The following is a 19,246-nucleotide window of genomic DNA, read 5'->3' on the forward strand; positions in this document are numbered from 1 at the left end:
AAATGTATGCTTACTTTGGTAGATCTTTGGGCATTGTTCTAAATTGTTTTCCAGAATGGTTAAACCAATTCACGATTTTTTACCAACATTCATGTAACTATTTTTCCTTCGTGCTTTCCAGCATTTGTCATTTCTGATAGGAGGAAGTTGGTACCTTAGAGTTGTTTTAATTTTGACTTTCTCTTTAAGAGCATTTTTTTTTTCATATGACTATAGATCTCTTTGCTTTCTTCTTCTGAAAATTTCCTGTTCGTATCTTTTGACCATTTATCAACTGGGGAATAGATCTTATTTTAATAAATTTGGCTCAGTTCTACACTCATTTAATATTTGAGAAATGAGGTATTTATCAGATAAACTTGTAAATTTTTTGTATTATTTCATTGTCTATAGTATCTTTTAAGCAAAATGTGATTTCTCTGATTACTTCTTTTAATTAGGTCCACTTTTGCTTTTGCTTTTATCTAAGATCATGATTGCTATCCCTGACTTTTTTACTTCAATTTTTTAGCATATTAGATTCTACTCTAGCTCTTTATTTTAATTTGTTGTGTGCTTTTCTGTTTTAAGCATGTCTCTTGTGAGCAACAAATTGTTGGGTTTTGGTTTCTAATCCATTCTGCCATCTGTTTCCATTTTATAAGTGAGTTCATTCCATTCACAGTTATGATTATGAATATGTATTTCTCTCCACCTCATTATCTTGCTCACACCTATGCCTTCTAAATATGTAAACTTCTTTTAACTTCCCTAATAATGATAATGTTCTTAAGAGTTATATGTACCATCTTTCCATATAAATAGTTCAATTTTGAGTTCCTTATGATTAATATTTCATACTTTTTTTTTGAGTTTTCCATTTGAAAGTCAGATTTTTCTATTCACTACTGATCTTTTCATGAGGAATTCTTGAAAGTTCTCTACTTCATTAAATATCTACCACCACACACAATCCCAAATGATTATGCTCAGTTTTTTCTGGGCAGGTTATTCTTGATTATAATTCTAGTTATTTTTGCTTTTTTAGAATATTATATTTCAAGTTTTCTACTCCTTTGACATGGCAGCTGGTTAAATCTCATGGTCGTAACTGTAGTTCCACAATATCTGAACTTTTTCTTTCTAGTTGCTTGAAGTATTTTCTCTTTGACCTGGGAGCTCTGGAATTCTACCATAGTATTCTTGGGAGTTTTCATTTGGCATCTCTAGCAGGTAATTGGTGGATTCTTTCCATTTCTATTTTGTATTCTGAATGTAAGATATCAGGGCAGTTTTCTTTGATAATTTCATGAAATAGAAGGTCTAGAACTCTTTCTTTGATCATGACTTTCACAGAGTCCAATAATTATCTCTCCTCAATCTATTTTTTCCCTGTCAGTTGTTTTTCCAATGAGATATTTTACATTTTCTTCTATTTTAAAAATTATTTTGATTTTGTGTTATTGTTTCTTATTTCAAAGCTTCATTAGTCTCATTTGTCCTATCCTAATTTTTTTTATTTATATAGATTTTTATTTACAAGATATGTGCATGGGTAATTTTTTTCAGTATTGACAATTGCCAAACTTTTTGTTCCAATTTTTCCCCTCCTCCCCACTCCCTCCCTTAGATGGCAGGTAGACCAATAAGACCCATGTTAAATATGTTAAAGTATATGTTAAATACAATATATGCATGCATATCCATCCATACAGTTATTTTGCTGCACAAGAAGAATCGGACTTTGAAACAATGTACAATTAACCTGTGAAGGAAATAAAAAATGCAAGCGGACAAAAACAGAGGGATTGGAAATGCTATGTAGTGGTTCACACTCATTTCCCAGAGTTTTTCTCTGGGTATAGCTGGTTCTATTCATTATTGAACAAATGGAACTGATTTGGTTCATTTTATTGTTGAAGAGAGACATCTCCATTAGAATTGATCATCATATAGTATTGTTATTGAAGTTATAATGAACTGGTCCTGCTCATTTCACTTATTATCAGTTCATGTAAGTCTCTCCAGGCCTTTCTGAAATCCTCCTGCTGGTCATTTCTTACAGAACAATAATATTTCATAACATTCATATACCACAATTTATTCAGCCATTCTCCAATTGATGGGCATTCACTCAGTTTCCAGTTTTTGGCCACTACAAAGAGTGCTGCCACAAATGTTCTTGCATATACAGGTCCCTTTCCCTTCTTTAAGATCTCTGGACCAGTGGTAACACTGCTGGTGTCTATCCTAATTTTTAAGGTATTATATTCTTTAGTAAGATTTTGAACTTCTTTTTCTATTTGATTTAATCTAATTTAAAAAAAATTTGGTCTCTTTATGAAGCTGCTAATTCTCTTTTCACAATTTTCTTGTATAACTCATTTGTTTTCCTCAATTTTTCTTTTATCACTTTCATCTTTTTAACTCTTCCAAGAATTCATTGTGAGCTTCCATCCAATTAGCATTTTTCTTTGAGGCCCTTTTTTGTGTGTGTGTGTGGGGGGGGAAAGGAAGTCACTGTTTTTACATTGTCTTCTTCTGAGTTTATATCTTGATCTTCCCTGCCATTATAGTAGCTTTTTATGGTCTAATTCTTTTTTTTTTTGGGGGGGGGGAGGTTCTTTGCTTTTATTTTTTCTAGTCAAATTTTTGACTTTGAACTTTATGTTAAAGTTATGCTCTGATCACCTGTAAGTGGGGAGGCACTATTCCCAGCTTTAGATTTTTTCATGCTTCCAAAATGATATGATCTTAGAGGTGAATGCTTATTATTCTCTTTATCTGAATTCTGTTTTTGTTTGTTTTTGTTTTTGTTTTTTTTTTATTTTTTTGTTTGTTTTTTGTTTTTACCAAAGAAGAGTCTTTGATTCCCTGAAGTGGCACATATTAACTCTCCTCTCTGCTTTGGTATTGTGACCACAATCCCTGTTCATAAGTGACCAACCACCAGTGCTTCTCTCTGTCCTGGAACTGTGTCTTAGAATTTTCTATAAGCAATAGGGTTGTCAATCAGCACTAGCTGTACTTAGTGCCAGCAAAATGTCCCCTATAATTTTTTTCTGACCAATTGTTTCACAGCTTTACTGTGTCTGGCCTGAGAGTGCCCAAAGTTGCTGTTGCTATTGCCTCCAGTACATGTGTGGGCTCTGGACACCTGACCTCCACCCCAGTGTTTTAGAATTCTTCTGCCTATGTCTTAAGTTTTATTAAGCTGAAAAAAATGTTATCCTGACCTTTTGTTGTTCTGCAGCAACAAAATTTAATTTGAAGTGTTATTTTATAGTTGTTTGGTAAAGAATATTGAAGAATTGAGTTTTAGTGGCTGCTCCTAATTCATCATCTTGGATCTACCCCACAGGACCACAACACTCTAGCTTACAACCCCCACCATTCACCTTCCCCACCCACTCCACCAGTGATGTGTTCTTAACGAACTAGCAGCCAGAAGATGCAATTACTGCTCAGCAAAGGCATTACTATAATAGTATAATAAAAAATAACAATTGCAAAGTACTACCCTGTCCCCTATAAACTTCTCCTACATCTATACACAGTGTCCTTTGGAAGAATGGGCTTAAATTTATAGTATTGTGATAGTGAATAAAATGTTTAGGATGATATGGGTCAAAGGCAACTCAGAATTCCTGGTACTACAGGGCCAGAAAGTCCTTTTTCTCTTTGGAGAGTTGTTTTGTTGAATATCTTTCATGTAGTGACATCTATAATCAGGTTATTTAGCTAAATCCCCAAGGTCTGCCCTTCTCCACATCTCAACTATCTATTGCCCAACTAACTTTATTAAATCCCACAGAAAACTCTTTTATCTAATGTCTAGTATCCCACTCCTCAAAGGTTCCTTTTCCTTCAAGTGACTACCTATCTGAAGTGTATATGTCTGCTCTTTAAATTGTGACTCAAATTCTCTTGTGTTTCTCTTTGGAGAAATTACTACACAGAGAACAATTTCTCCCCCTGCAGGGGTCTCCTCCACAAAGTGTTCCTAGAGCTTCATTCCCTCAAACCCACAAATCTTCTTTAGATGGTAACCCATGGGAATATCTGTCCTTCAATCAATGATATTGTCTTTCCTCCTCTTTCACTGAGGGAAAGATATTTTCATCTCATAAAAGTATAGTGCCTTAAACATCTTCTGTTGTTGTTCAGTCAGATATTTTAGTCCTCCTTATTACTCCTTTGGGGTTTTCTTATTAAAGATACTGAAATGATTTTCTATTTCATTCTCTAGCTCATTTTATATATAATGAAACAAGCAAACAGGGTTAAATGACTTGCCCAAGATGACATAAGTTTCTGAGCCCTGATTTGAACTCAGGAAGATGAGTTTTCCAAATTTTAGACCTGGTGCTCTATGTACTAACTGTTCCTAACCATAGTTAAAGTTAACTCAAAACCTTTGTTAACACCCTTTATAAAATTTGTGTTTTGGGAAGTTAGGCTTGCTGGTCTTCACAATCATTATTTTCTTCAATGCATAAAGCATCCATTACATTTATGCCATAATTTGTTTAGCCATTTCTCAATTGATGGGCATTTTTGTTTTCAGCTATTTGCTACTACAAAAAAAAGAAGCAGACAGATGTTTGAACATTATTTTTTGTTATTTATTATTGTTATGTTTAATTGGTATGTTCTTTATTGGTGCCACCTTGTAGGTGCTTAATTGTTTAATTCAATTGAATGAAATTAATTGCCTGATGGTCTTTTTGTCTCTTTATTTCTCTCTTTCTCTATCTCTGCCTCTAACTCTGTCTGTCTCTGTCTTTATCTCTCTCTCACATACACACAGTGATATTTTGTTTTGGTTGAATCAACAATCATTTATAAAGTACCTATTATTTATGGACCAATGACCTAGGCACATGAGTAGATATAAAGTTTATGTAACATAGCACAACATATAAAACAATATTAACTTAACATTTAAATAGCATTTTCGATTTTACAAAAGACTTTCTCAAAAATCCTGTAAGGAAGAAGTATTAATATTACATGTCCATTTTGTAAATGAGGAAACTGAGGCTTTAATAGGTAAAGAGTTGAGATTCAAACCCAAGTTTCTTTTCAGTATACTGAATACACATTCACCATTTTTATAGGACATACATTCTATGATGAGGATGAGACAAATATGTATGTATATATTGTATGTATGTGTATATATTGTATATATAAATAGTTTAAGGAGAGTAAAGAATAAAGTGTTGTGTGAAGTCTAAGGGGGAAAGGTACCATGGGAGGAAGAAGCAGGAAAGGCTTTATGTACATAAAGTACATAAAGTGCTTGAGAAGGAATTTAAAGGATGGATATGGCTTCAGCAGACAAAGAGGGGAAAGAAAGATTTTTCAGACATAGGGAATATCATGTACAACATATAGACACAGGGAAATAGAAGGCAGTCTGAGACACCGAGTATTTTGGCTAATAAGGACCCATTGAAAACTTTAGAACATTGGAGGCACATGATCAAGCCAACACATTAAAAATTCTTCCAGCAGTCCTATGAAGGATTGATTGTGTGAAAAGAAAACGTATGTGTATTAGCCTCTTGAAGATTACAACAGTCCAGGAAGTAATAAAATGGCAGTGTCTTGGTATTACTGAGTCTGAAGATAGAAAATAGATACAATAGTTGTCATGGATTTGGATGGAACTGAGAGAATCCTGACTGGCATTAGATTTTGAGTTTCTTGAGGACAAGTACTGTCTTTTGTTGTTTCTCATATCTCCATCACTTAGCACAATACTTACACAAAAATAGTAAATATTTATTGACCAACTGACTGAATATTAGAGGTAAGCAGACAAAAGGAACAAAAAAGAGCCCCAGAGTTACTAAAGTGGGAAACTGGAAGAATGGTAGTGCCATTGGAAACAGAAAAGAATAAGTTTGGGATGATAATTTGGATATTTTGGAAATTTTAAAATTTGAAGGACATGTGAAACATCCAGTTGACAAGATAAGGTGCAGTGTCAACAAATTCAGAATTAAAGATTCTAATTGAATTTTGACTATTTCGAAAGAGATAATATTTATAAAATCATTCAATCAAGCACAGTATAGAACATAATATATAAATGATTACTCTCCACATTCTCTCTGTAAGGTCTTAGATTTCATCAGTCTTCATTCTAACTCCACAAATCATTGGTGGGCAATTGCATGAGTTGATATGACCAAAAAAATAAAAACAAAAACGACACCTGATAGCCAACCTTCTGCCCCAAACGGAACGGAACTGCATCAAGAAAGTGGAGGGAGTCCTCAAGTGGTAATTCTTAGACTTTTTTCTTTGATTGGTTCAAGGTTTAGTAAACTCCAACATGAACTCAGAGCTGATGCACTGAGTGGATCTGGGGGTTTTATGGATAAGGTAGGGGATCCTTAACTTTCTGGCCCCAGACGCACGCCCCTCAGGCCTTCCCACTTTCTCAAGGGCTTGACAAGTGCAGTTTTGACTAAATGTAAAGTTGTCACCTTCAGGGAGACTCTGCGGGACTGGAGTTAGTTAAATCTTGAAGCCCTAGACAGTCTTTCGGAAGCAGCAGAGGGGGGCTCCGCCTCCCAGCTCCCCACGGACATGCTCTAAAGTGGACAGGGAGGGTGGTGCTGGTGGCGGCTCTAAGAACAGGAGTCTGGGCAGCCCGGGCTGGCGGGCTGGCGGGCGGGGAAGGCGTGGGGCGTGGTTTGCCGCTTCCCGAGCGCCAAGGAGCGGAGCGGGCTGTGCAGAGCCGAGAGCCTCGACCGACTGCACAGAAAAAGCGAGCGAGAGAAAGGGAAAGCTCGCGCCCCAGAGAAAGAAGAAAGGGAGGCACAGAGCGGTGGCAGAACCCGCGGCCCCGCGCCCTCCGGCTGGTCTAGGAGTCGTGAGTGTGGCCGCACCAGCTCTCCAAGCCTTGGTGCGTTGCGCCGCTATCTTGTGGCGGGGAGAGCGGGGAGGAGGAAAGGAGGGGGCGGGCGAGTGCTATGGATGGAAATCTCCCTGCGCCTAGGGAGGAGGAGGAGGAGGATGGGGAGGGGGGGAGGATGAAGAAGAGGGAAGGCACGGGAGTCCAAGCTCGGATAACTGGATTGGCCTGGCGGCCGCGGGAAAGTTTGCCTGGGGGAACCGAGCGGGGTGTACTGGGGGCGCAGCAAAGTTGTCAGCGGGCGGAGCGCGCAGAGGTTTGGAATGAGCGCCCGAGCTTGGCGTTTGTCTCTCTTTCTTTGTGTCACCTTCGGGCCGCCAGCCCGCCTACCTCGGGAAGGGGTAGCACTCGGTGGGGCTCAGCCCATAGTTACACCAGCTTAGAGCTCAGACTTCCAACCCCAGGTTCAAGCTTTCTCCTTCCTTCTCTTTTTTCTCCTCCCCTTCTTCCTCCTCCTCTTCTTCCTCCCTCTCCTCCCCCTCCTCTTCCTCTCCCTCTTCTTCTTCCTCCTCCTCCTCTTCCAAATCCCCCCTCCTCTTTTCTCCCCCCCCCCCCCCCCCCAATACCAACGCTCTCTAGTATTAGCCGATTGTTATCGTTCCTCTCGTCATGCCTGGGCGGGAAAGAATTTTGAACACTTAAGTGCTACACAGCTTTTGGGAAAAGCTGCTGTGAGATTGCAAAATCCCGGGCGAGGCGCTAGGTCCGCCCCTGGGTACCAAAGAGACTGCCGGATTTGGGGTGGGACGGGGGTAGCTTAGATTCCCGGGAGGTGGGTGGGTGGGGGAGGTGTAGTTAGGAGGCTGGGCTGGTAGCAAATCCATCTCCGCGTCGGTGGCTGCTAATACTGCGCGGATTATAATTCCATTTTGATTGCTTGGGGTCTTTGTTGTCTGAAATTGCCTCTAGGGTCTGACTATTAACACCTTCTTGGAGCAGGTTGTTTTTTCTTTTAAATAAAAAAGAGGGGCGTATGAGAAAGGGTTTTAGAATAGGATCCTTCTGCTTAGGATGAGGTTGGTTGCCTTGTTTTAGCGAAGCCAGAAAAGTACAAAATAGCATTTGTCTGGGAATGTTATTCTTTCCCTCTCCTCTCCTTTTCCTCTTCCTTCTCTTGGACGGGTACTAGCAGACTAGCCAGTACATGTACTAGCAAGTCATAACCAAGATGGGGTGGTTCATTTCAATCCTTCAACCGGATTACTTTTGTCGTACCTTTGCTACCATCAAAGTTTGGTTTCAGTCTAGTTTTCTGTGTTTGTTGTAAAACTCACACAGCGCTAAAGTGCTTCGTTACCGAACTCCTGTAGTCTTGCTGGGTTAGGTTCAGTCGTCTCCATGAAAATTTTATATATGTATAGACATAATCCATCCTCCCAACCAGGCCCCTACCATTAAAACAGTGCCATCAAAGACATTTTAAGTGGTCTAGAATGAGTGTTCAACTTTTCTCCTCCCTTTCATAACCAATCCTGTGCTTTTATAGTTTTAATATGTAACTTCACTGGTTTCTCTATAGTAAAGCGAGAGAAAGCTATTTACGAGTTTTTCTTGATATATTATCAGAGAAGCAAATGGCATTCAATGGGAAAGGTATGAACAAGTGGAATCGTGTGTGTGAGTAATATATTTCTGGTGTGTAGAGGCTGTTCAGTAAGTTTCATGCGATCTAGCAAGCATTCATTAAGTGCCCATTATGTGCAAGGAAGGCCTGGGATTCCCAGCCCTAACCGGTGTCCAAGGTCCAGTCTACCGTCCCTTCACTGTGCTGACTCTAGTGGTACAGAGACAAAGGCGATATCCTGGCCCCTCAAGGCACTTCTGTTCTATTGGACTGATGCCATATGTAAATATTAGACCTGGGATAGAGACTGGATTAGTGATTTCATTGATTTAAGGGAACTCTCTTTACCAGGTGAGGAAATTCTCTTTACCAATGTTGATTTGTGCCTGTTTACAATTTATACTCTCAGAGACTTGCTTGGGGGCACTGAATGCTTTGTTTTCCCCTGCTCCATTTAGGATTGTCCTAGGCTCTACGTTTGAATCCTTGTCTCCCTAGTTTTGAGCCTAGAGCAACCTATATCTATTTATGAACCTATATCTATCACTTGTCTCTATCACCAGTCTCTTAAACATAAAATTAGATATGATAATTGAGAACCAGAAAGACTGTAATAACAATTTAGGTGAACAGGAAAGGCTTATTGTAGCAGATGGGAAGTGATCTGAGCCTTGAAGAAAACAAGGAATTCTAGGAGTTAGAAATTGGAAGAGTACATTCCAGTTCTGGAGAATATTATTGTCTCAAGTATGTGAAGGCTGCCATATTCTTCCTTCCATATTTGGATTTCTTTTATTTGGTCCTATAAGGCAAAACCATGAGAGACAATGAGAAAAATTACAAAGAAGAAAATTTATGGTTGAAGTCAGTAAACAACTTACTATTAGAACTGTCTTAAGTGGAATGAACTGTCACTCTGGGTGGATGGTGTTGGGCTTCCTACTTTGTGGAAGTCTTTAATTTCCTTGCTGTATAGCTTGGACTAGGTGGCCTTTGAAGTCCCTCTAAACTTTAAAATTCTATGATTTGGTGATTTATTTTTGTCTGTAAACTAAGGAGGTTGGCTTAGGCCATCTTACACATTGCTTCTTGCTCCAAATTCAGACCCCTGTGAATTTAAGAGATCCAGCAAGTCACTTATTTAATTTAAACATTAAAAAAAAATAGATTTTAGTGGAACTGGTTTGTACCTATAAACTCAAATTTAGGCTTTTGATGTTGTTTTAAAACATATTTAAATAGGCTACTTATTTAAGAAATTTCATGAATATTTGTACAGATTAATGCTAATTAAAACATTAGCTTCTCTGAACATGTTTTAGAGTATTGCCACATAGAACTTAAGGTGACTGTATTATAAAACTCAGTTACTGTAAATCATTAGGCAGCATGATTCAGTCATGTTTTAAATGTTTTTGGACATTCCAAAGGTAGGTATGGGAATGTAAACCAGTGGTTTTGAATATTTGTTTTTCATGAGTCATATGAAATTTTAAAATATAGATTAAAAAAACTTTAAACAAAAATAAGATTGTGATTTTCTAATACAACTACATTGGAACTGTTGTAAAAGTTCAATTCCATTCAACAAAGCATTTATTTAGGACTTGGAGCATTGTGTGAATTACAAAGTAAAGAAAAATCCTGAATTTTATTAATTTAGGTGGTACACCTTACAGCTTTAGTAGTGAACAGAGAGATGGAAGACTAGAGACTGGAAGATCTGAGTTCAAATTTGAAACAAGACACTTCCTAGCAGCATGATATTAGAAAAGTCACCTAATTTGTGTTCATCTCAAATTTTTTCGTGTGTCAAATGAGGATAATAATAGTTCCTACCTTCTAGGGCTTTTGTGGAAGCGCAATTATATAATATTTGTAATATTGTAGAACTTAAAACATAATGAATGCTATCTCCTTATAGCTTAATAAAATTTCATATGAAACATTCTTTAGCTATACTTACAAGTTTTATATCATTTGGCATTGAGGTCACAAGATTTTAAAACATGTAATTTTTATTTCTTTATGATGAAACCAAATTTTAATCCCATTAGGTATTAAGTATTCCTGTTCATTTTTCCAAGTCTAGCCTTAATTATAGCTCATACATTTTCAATAGAATAGAAATCAGAGTTCCCAGGCCATTCAAGCATATCTATCTTCATTTAGGGAGGGGTAAATTTCTTAAACTTTCATAATTTGTTCAAGATGTTCTACTGTATTCCATTTTCACTTGGAAATTTCTGTAATACTGGGAAAATTATGCTTTTTGATATATAGGTATATCTATTAAAGTTCATCATTCCTTCAATGGTGGTAAGGCACAATTGAAGTCAAATTTTTATGGATCCTGCTGAAGTTAGATAATTATAAAAGCTTTTTCTGGAGGGAGTTGTGATGAAAATGCCCATATCTCAGAGGATCATCTAGCATTTCTAGAATATAATTACTAATGATGTAAATGTAGTCATTTCCCATCTACCTGTTGATTATGGTCCCTTTTGATGCTATGTAAGAAAAGGAAAGTCATGCCATCTGAGATGATAAGCTCTTTTTACAACACAGGAGCAAAAAGGTGGTATGGTATAGTAGACAGAGAGGCTTAACGCCTCTACATTAGGAAGCTCTCTCTTTGGCTCTTTATGATCCTGGACAAGTCACCTAATCTCTCCATGACTATAAATTGTGGTATAAGTGAAACTCTTCATTGGTAAAAAAAATTTCCTTATAAAACCCACGAAGTCACAGATCTTGTCCAAAAATAGTAACAAAATTAGTAATAAATCTTATGTAACCCAGAGAAACATTGAAGTTCAAATATTAATATATTCCTAAAAAGGAATCTAACAAATTTTCGAAAAGCAGGATATTGAGCACCTGGAACTTAATTTTATGTTGTAATTTTAAACTTAAGTCCAGAACTCATTATTTTACCACAAATTGTTCTGTGCCCTATACACAAATATTCCCCCTTTCTAATCCTGTTTCTCAGGTTTTGTTGAGGACACCATCATTCGAATTTTCTAAATGGGAGTCATGCTTGTTTTTTCACTTTCCCTTACCTCTGACACCTAATCAATTTGTCAATCTTATTATTTTGATTTCCACAGTATATTTTGTATTTGTTTCCTTATCTTAAACTCTATTTTTCTCTCACTTAATTTGTTATCTCTTAATCCATATAATCTCTTTTCTCACCAGTCTATTCTGTAGATAACTTTCAAATGGATATTCCTGAAGTACAGGTGTTTTTCTTTTAACATTTTTTTAATTAAAATTTTTGAGTTCCAAATTCTTCCCTTCTTTCCTCTACTTCTTTTCCCTGAGACAGTAAGCAGTCGCATGTTATACATTGCAATTATATAAACTATTTATATTTTAGTCATTTTGTTTAAGAAGACTCAAACAAAAGAGGGAAAATGAAGAAAATAAAAATAGCATGTTTCAATCTGTATTTATTTAATATTAGCTCTTTTTCTGAGGTGAATATTATTTTTTATCATTAGTCCTCCTTTGGGATTGTCTTGGATTACTGTATTACTGAGAATAGCTAAGTCATTCACAAGTTTTCATTGGATAATATTGCTGTTACTGTGTATAATGTTCTGGTTCTATTAATTTCACCATGCACCAGTTCATGTAAGGTTTTCCTGAAATCATCATCCTTCTTATCATTTCTTATAATGCTTTAATATTTCATGACAATCATATATCAGCTTGTTTAGCCATTCTCCAATTGATGGGCAAGCCTTTTATTTCCAATTCTTAACTATCACAAAAAAAGCTGCTAAAATATTTTAGTAGCAGCCCTTTTTGTAGTGGCAAGAAACTGGAAACCAAGTGGATGCCCATCAGTTGGAGAATGGTTGAATAAGTTATAGTATATGAATTTGCTATGGAATATTATTGTTCTACCAGAAATGATCAGCAGGATGATTTCAGAGAGGCCTGGAGAGACGAAGTGAGTAGAACCAGGAAAACTTTGTACACAGCAACAGCAAGATTATATGATAATCAATTCTGACATATGTGGCTCTTTTCAACAGTGAGGTGATTCAGGGCAGATTCCAATGGTTTTGTGATGAAGAGAGCCATCTGTACCCATAGAGAGAGGACTATAGGGACTGAGTGTGGATCACAACATAGTATTTTCACTTTTTTGTAGTTTGCTTGCATTTTGTTTTCTTTCTCCTTTTTTTTTTCCTTTTTGATTTGTTTTTTTCTGGTGCAGTGTAATAATTGTAGAAATAGGTATAGAAGAATTGCACATGTTTAACATATTGAATTACTTGTAAACAAGGGGAAGAGGTGTATGGGAAGGGAGGAAGAAAAAAATTTGAAACATGAGATTTTGCAAGGGTAAATGTTGAAAATTATCTATTCATATGTTTTGAAAATAAAAATCTTTAATAAAAAAGTGTCCTTTTTCCTTTTTTAAATGTCTTTAGGATAGAGACCTAGCACTGGTATTACTGGATCAAAGGGCTTAATTTTATAGCCCTTTGGGCATAGTTCCATATTGTTCTCCAGGATGGTTGGATCAGTTCACAATTTTACCAACAGTGCACTAGTGTCCCAGTTTTCCCACATCCCCTCCAACATTTTCAATAAGCATTAATTAAGCAATACTATGTACTAGGTACTGTGCCAAGCACTGGATATTACACCCCTCATTTCCATACTATTCCTAGATTTTACCTTCTCTCCTTTTCTGTGCACAGATTGTTTTCCTGCAACAGAACATAAGCTTCTTGAAGGAATGTATTGTTTTTTTTTTTTTTGTTTGTTTAACTGGGTGCCTTGTACATACTGAGTGCTTTTAATATTTATTAAATTTGTTGAATGAATAAAATAAAGTAAGGTTGATGATAAAGTTCCATGGCTCTGGTAGGCATGTTGTATCATGTGTTTGGAGGTCCCTATAGGATTTGTAACATCTTAAAGGCCTCAACTAAGTTTTTAATATGAATTTTAAAGCATTTTACATACCTACACTAATACTGAAAATCAAGGAAAGCTGCTCAGCATTACCAAAATATTGCATTTAGACTTAAAAAAAACATAATATTTATATCATGTCTTGTTGGTCTCAGTTTTCTACCCACAAAATGAAGAAGTGGGATTAAGACCTTACAAGTCCTTTCTAGCACAAAGACGTATTTGATCAGTTTGATCAGCACAAGAATGGTGATAGAACATTCATCCATCAAAAATAACCAAATGGTTCTGACAATCAAGGTCTATTATAATAAAGGTGATTTTTTAAAAAATCCAGAATCAGATTTTCTAGAAGTTATTAGCCTAGTATCTATATTGTCTACTTCTAATATTTATTGGTAATTTTGGGTAGGAACCATTGTCTTTACCTAGCTTTAAAAATAAACTGCTAATATTTTAAATTAAATTCTTAATTTACATGATTATAAGTTGGGTAATAATTACATTTATAAATAATGTTTAGTCTAGTTTGTCATCTGTTTGGCTTCCTGGATCTGTTAAAAGATCTATTATTAACTACAGGATAATTCATTGTAAAGAAGTATAGTCTGTATTAACTAATGTTCTAGAAGTTTTCAAGTATGCCTGTACTTTTTGTGAGTCATCAATCTGTATTCTCTGTTTGCCAGATTGTTTTTCTTAGCAAACTGTAGCACCATTTCAGGTCTGGACAGTGAAAGTATTTGTTGAAATGATCCAAGACATTGTTTTAGGTTGTCTGCTTATTACACCTTAAAGTAATTGCTTATTTAGGGTCAAAATACTGTTTTCAAAGTGTTTTAAAAACACTTTGAGAATGTACTAATAGAATGATCTATCATGTCTTAGCTTCTAATATTTGCTCGTGTGTGTGTGTGTGTGTGTGTGTGTGTGTGTGTGAGAGAGAGAGAGAGAGAGAGAGAGAGAGAGAGAGAGAGAGAGAGAGAGAGAGAGAGAGAGAGGAAAGAGGAAAAAAATGGAGCCATCATTATTCAGAATGGACTCCTATAAAACCTGCTTAGACGTGTTCTTTTGAGTCTGGTACAGGATTATATTGCCTTCCAAGGTTGGATAGGGGGAAGTTTCATTAACTAGGATTTTAGACCTTGTTTACTTGCCTTCTATTATGTATTCCTATGTGGTAAGTGCTCTGAAAAAGTGAATGAACTTCCAAAAAAGATGAATTATATTCAAAGAAAAAGCTTTAGAATTTATGTCTTTAATGATCATGTCTTTAAAATATTAGCATGCCTGTATTGATTATCCATAAATATTAATTACCTTAAATTAGTGGATGACATAAGTTATACCTCCATTCAAGGGAAGATTAGATTTTCCTTGCAATATATTTGGATTGATATAGTAGTTTTTATTAACTGTTGGATATAGGAACTATTGGACTTAGAAAATGATTAAAATATACTTTTATGTTGCCATAGTTTTAGTTTTCATACTGTACCAGGTAATAGAGGTTTATGCATAAATAAATAACTAAAAATAAATATTATGCATAAAAATAAAATAAAAAAACTACTATTTTAGAAGATTTATGGATTCTTCCAGGGAAGATTTGATATTATTTTAAAATTCAACATAATTGGGGCATACAATCTTTTTGTTTTACTTATCTTTTTCTCTTTTATGGTGAGAAGCTGTTTTTCCTCATTTCTCGTAGTCACAAATTCTTCCAGCCTAGGAGCTCCTACTGTATATTTTTCTACCATGAGAATAGCATAGCTCCATGGCTGTATTTGGTCTATTGAGTTGATGGTGGACCACAATGCAAATTTTACTTCCAATGTCTGTTTGCTAATAAATGTGCTTGCCAGGTATTATAGTTTCATAATGTTCTCCTTTTATTATTGATCACAAGTTTATAGAACTGAGGGGAAGCCAGGTGGCGCAGTGAATAGAGCACCAGTCAGGAGAACCTGAGTTCAAATCTATTCTCAGACACTTTAACACTTCTTAGCTGTGTGACCTAGGCAAGTCACTTAACCCCAATTGCCTCAGACAAAAAAAAAAAAAAAAGTTTATAGAACTGCCTTATTGGAAGGGATTCCTAAAGTCATCTAGTAGAGCCACTTTCCAGTTCAATAAATTTTCATTAAAAACTCAATGCAATGCATATAGGAAATAAGCAGTGTGCTTAGCTTAGGAGGCTTAAAGATAAAAATGGCATTCTTTCTTTTCAAGTAGTTTGCATTTGATGGAGGAGAAAGGGAAAACATGATGTCTCATAGGTAGATTTTGATTGAAAATAAAAGGTTGCTATTGGAAAATTTTCAGAGGAAGAGAAAATTTTCCTTTAGAAGGATCAGAGAAAATATGTAGAGTGGTGTCTGAGCTGAGCCTTGAAAGAAGAGAAGAGGATTGTATGCTTTTCAGGAATGGGGACTGTCTATGCAAATGCACAGTGATAGCTTGTACCATGTTGGGTAAGTTGAGTTCAGCAAACTTGGTAGGTCTTGAAGATAGAGTAATTGAAGGGAATGTCATGGTTTTATTGGAGCTCTTGTTTAATGCTTAGTATAGTGTCTGGCACATAGTAGGGAAGGAAACAAGCATTTATTAGGCACCCACTGTATTCCAGGTTCTTTGCTAAGTGCTTATCTCATTTGATAGTGGGCACTTAACAAATGCTAGTTGACTATCACATAAATCTGAGCAAAAATGACTGGTATCCTTGAGACACCAATAAGTTGGCCTTCAACAAAGGTCTTCAAGCAAAGGATGCTTGAAGTAGATTGACCACTTTACAATTATATTGTAGAAGGGACTCTTTGTCATATATAGGTTGGACCAGAAAGGCTTTGATGACCCTTCTACCTCTCAAATGCTGTGATTCTGTGGGCATTAAATGCCAGACTAAACAGTTTGCATTTTATCCTAGAAGCAAAGTGAATTTTTTAAGCATGAGATTGGCCTGACCAAATCTATGCGTTAGGAAGATGCTTTTAGTAGGTGAATGAGGTTGCAGTGGAAGAGAGAAGAACTGGGATATCAGGAAGATCAATTAGAAAACTCTTGTAATAAAAGTAAGAAAAGATATGATTGAAATAGAATGTTATTGTCCTATAAGAAATGACGAATGGGAAGATTTCAGAAAACTTGGGAAGACTTACACTTATTGATTAGTGAATATGAAAATGTTTTACATAATTGCAAAAAGAAAAAATCTCCAAACCCTTCTATTTGGGGAGGGAGTATATAGTCTGAGAATGCTATCAAATGGAAAAAAGAGAACAATCTGTTAAAGAGACTTTTGTAGCTGTAATTTTGAAAACTGGGTGAAACCTAATTTCCCACAGTAAGATAGATAGTCACATAAATTGTGGTATTATTATTACAAAATATTATAATACAGTTAAGGTTAACAGGTATGAGGAACAGAAAAATCCAGAAATATCTCTGAAATAATGCCAAGTGAAAACAGTAGAAGCATAATAACAGAGTACACACTCATTGTAACCTTTTAAAATGAAAATGAAAGGTCAAACAAGGAATCTTGTTGGATACTTACAGAGTATTCCTGAAAAGTTATAATATTTTAGTAATTTACATTGATTCACTAAGATATAAATTAAGATTGTGATGATGTTAAATTTAAAAAAGTTATTATGAACCTAATTTTCAACAAATCCGAACATTTCAATATTCAAAGAAGAATCCCCCAAAAGATTATATATGAAACAATGAAGTTGTGTTATACACATGTAGCAGTTTGAGGAAAAAGAGTGCTAGAAAGATACTATAGAGTTTGGTTAATTATCTGCTACCTGACTCATTCTTTTATTTACTTTTATTGTTCCACCTTCTAGAGTGGTCTAGGGATATGTTTGGCTAATATATTTCTTTAAAAATAGCCTTTTAGTTTTAAAAATACATGCAAAAATAATTTTCAAAATTCACTTTTACAAAATCTTGTGTTTCAGATTTTTCTCCTTCTCTCTCCATCCCCTAGACACAAATAATCCAGTATAGATTAAACATGTAATTCTTCTAAATATATTTCCCCATTTATCATGCTGCACAAGAAAAATCAGAACAAAAGGGGAAAAACAGAGAGAGAACAAGCAAGCGAACAACAACAATAACAAAAAAGGTGAAAATACTATGTTGTGATCTATATTTAGTCTCCATAGTATATTTAGTCTCTTACTGGATACAGATGGCTCCCTCCATCACAAGTCTATTCAAATTGGTTTGAATCACCTCATTGCTGAAAATAGTAAAGTCCATTACGGTTGATCATCATGTGATCTTGTTTTTGCTGTATACAGTGTTTTCTTCACTTAACATCAGTTCCTCCCTCCCTCCCTCCCTCTTTTTCCTATGTCCTTCCCTCTCCTCTTTTTTTCCTTCCCTCCATCCCTCTTTCTTTCCTTCCTTCCTCCCTCCCTCCCTCCATCCCTCCTTTCCTTCCTTCCTTCCTTCCTTCCTTCCTTCCTTCCTTCCTTCCTTCCTTCCTTCCTTCCTTCCTTCCTTCCTTCTCTCTATCCTTCCTTCCTTCCTTCCTTCCTTCCTTCCTTCCTTCCTTCCTTCCTTCCTTCCTTCCTTCCTTCCTTCCTTCCTTCCTTCCTTCTCTCTATCCTTCCTTCCTTCCTTCCTTCCTTCCTTCCTTCCTTCCTTCCTTCCTTCCTTCCTTCCTTCCTTCCTTCCTTCCTTCTTTCCTTCCTTCCTTCCTTCCTTCCTTCCTTCCTTCCTTCCTTCCTTCCTTCCTTCCTTCTTTCCTTCCTTTTTTTCTTCCTCCCTTCCTCCCTCTTTTTTCATTCCTTCCTCTTTTTTTCCTCCTTCAAAAAAGCCACTTAAGTCAGGGGCTATCTTTTTTTTTTTTTTTTTTTTTTTTTTTTTTTTTTTTTTAATATCCCCACTGTTTAGCACAGTGTCTGGCCACTTAGTAGGTGACAGTTGACTTATTGTTCAATGGCTTTAGTCCTGATCCCACCATCCCATCAAAATTCTTGGCTAACTTTAACCCAAGTGACATTGATGGATCTGTCTAACATCTTTCAGAAGCTTTAAAATTGCTTGAAAATTCCTTGGGAGAAAGTCTATTGAAATATTATTGTTACTGGGAGTGGAAGAAGAGACAATAATTAAATTGTGACAAGGATTTTCATAAAGTGTTCTGTGGTCAAAGCAATATTCTAATCTCCACCCCCATGTAAATTAGGGTAATTTTTCTTAAAAGCTACTGAAACCATCTTTGAGATTTGATTGGCATGAGGGACTATTGTGAATATTTCCGGAGGAAATGTTAGTTAGTATCCTCACTCTAAAAAAACCAAAACAAAACAAAACAAAAAAAACAAAGAAAAACAAAAGCTAGAAGGTGCTCTAGGTGCTCTTTAATGCTTGCTAAGTGGACCTTGCTGAGAAACTCAAGCAGGGGAGCATTTTTTAGCTTTTCTCAATTCATTTATCTTTCCTGAATATCATTTTCCTTCATCTGTCATGTAAAGCTCACTTTATTAATTGTTAAATGATCTACACGTGTCTCATTTCATTCCAGTATCAAATATAAACTACCAGGAGGCTGGTCAGAATCAGATTCATCCCCAACTATGCTTCTTGTTCAAAAATTTCAATCAATTAGTTGGTATCTAATAGATATAAAGGAGACAAGAAGATTGAGATAGTTCTTTTAAACCTTATATATATCTTGTCTTACTGTCTTTGACTACTGTGTTGAACATTATGTTTAAATAGTACAATATGTGTGCCCCATATTCCTTCTCTGAAACAATGTTGCTTCTTATTTTCTTAAACTTGTTTCTTCAAAGTTGGCA

At 35.9% G+C, this 19,246-nt stretch overlaps 1 protein-coding gene across 4 annotated transcripts in view; it reads left to right on the forward strand.

Annotated features, from left to right (window-relative positions):
• The first annotated feature begins 6,648 nt into the window (after nt 1-6,648).
• Nucleotides 6,649-19,246, forward strand: part of SYNE2 (spectrin repeat containing nuclear envelope protein 2) — a 385,421-nt gene continuing 372,823 nt past the window's right edge. For all 4 annotated transcript variants that reach the window (XM_074290333.1, XM_074290335.1, XM_074290334.1 and 1 more), the window contains exon 1: nt 6,649-6,901. The gene's annotated coding sequence lies outside the window, so the exon portion shown is untranslated. The remainder of the gene's footprint in view (nt 6,902-19,246) is intronic.

Source organism: Sminthopsis crassicaudata, chromosome 2 (genome assembly GCF_048593235.1).
Source record: "Sminthopsis crassicaudata isolate SCR6 chromosome 2, ASM4859323v1, whole genome shotgun sequence".
Classification (NCBI taxonomy): Eukaryota; Metazoa; Chordata; class Mammalia; order Dasyuromorphia; family Dasyuridae; genus Sminthopsis; species Sminthopsis crassicaudata.